Here is a 989-nt window from a genome sequence, read left to right as displayed (position 1 = left end):
GTACTACTGCACCCACCATTATACTGTACTGCACCCCTCCCCATATACTACTGCACCCACCATTATACTGTACTGCCCCCTCCCCATATACTGCACCCACCATTATACTGTACTGCACCCCTCCCCATATACTGCACCCACCATTATACTGTACTGCACCCCTCCCCATATACTGCACCCACCATTATACTGTACTGCCCCCTCCCCCATATACTGCACCCACCATTATACTGTACTGCACCCCTCCCCCATATACTGCACCCACCATTATACTGTACTGCACCCCTCCCCCATATACTACTGCACCCACCATTATACTGTACTGCACCCCCCCCATATACTGCACCCACCATTATACTGTACTGCACCCCTCCCCCATATACTACTGCACCCACCATTATACTGTACTGCACCCCTCCCCATATACTGCACCCACCATTATACTGTACTGCACCCCTCCCCCATGTACTACTGCACCCACCATTATACTGTACTGCCCCCTCCCCATATACTGCACCCACCATTATACTGTACTGCACCCCTCCCCCATGTACTACTGCACCCACCATTATACTGTACTGCACCCCTCCCCCATATACTGCACCCACCATTATACTGTACTGCACCCTCCCCCATATACTACTGCACCCACCATTATACTGTACTGCACCCCTCCCCATATACTGCACCCACCATTATACTGTACTGCCCCCTCCCCCATATACTGCCCCCTCCCCATATACTGCACCCCTCCCCCATATACTACTGCACCCCTCCCCCATATACTACTGCACCCACCATTATACTGTACTGCACCCCTCCCCATATACTGCACCCACCATTATACTGTACTGCACCCCTCCCCCATGTACTACTGCACCCCTCCCCCATATACTGCACCCACCATTATATACTTACTGTTGTTTCCCCCCTAACAATTACCTGTGGAAAGGACCTGCAGAGAGAAGCTAACCTGTGGCAGCCGTGTA

The sequence above is a fragment of the Dendropsophus ebraccatus genome, chromosome 11 (assembly GCF_027789765.1).
Source record: "Dendropsophus ebraccatus isolate aDenEbr1 chromosome 11, aDenEbr1.pat, whole genome shotgun sequence".
Classification (NCBI taxonomy): Eukaryota; Metazoa; Chordata; class Amphibia; order Anura; family Hylidae; genus Dendropsophus; species Dendropsophus ebraccatus.
The sequence above is the reverse complement of the archived record's forward strand: the minus strand, read 5'-3'. Positions refer to the sequence as shown.